Genomic DNA, 330 nt, shown 5'->3' on the forward strand with positions numbered 1-330 from the left:
GTCAGCCAAACTTGGAAATTTTTTCAGAGTGCCACTTTCAAGGGAGTTTCGCCCAACCCCTATCCGCCTAAGAGGCACTTCAGGTCGGCCTGACTGGCCACATTTTCCCCCTCCTCATCCTGGTTCTCGAATTTTTTCTAAGTCAGCCAAACTTGGAAATTTTTTCAGAGTGCCACTTTCAAGGGAGTTTCGCCCAACCCCTATCCGCCTAAGAGGCACTTCGGGTCGGCCTGACTGGCCACATTTTCCCCCTCCTCATCCTGGTTCTCGAATTTTTTCTAAGTCAGCCAAACTTGGAAATTTTTTCAGAGTGCCACTTTCAAGGGAGTT

Source organism: Leptonotus elevatus, unplaced genomic scaffold (genome assembly GCF_054856555.1).
Source record: "Leptonotus elevatus isolate MCC_2025b unplaced genomic scaffold, RoL_Lele_1.0 HiC_scaffold_61, whole genome shotgun sequence".
NCBI classification, from domain to species: domain Eukaryota; kingdom Metazoa; phylum Chordata; class Actinopteri; order Syngnathiformes; family Syngnathidae; genus Leptonotus; species Leptonotus elevatus.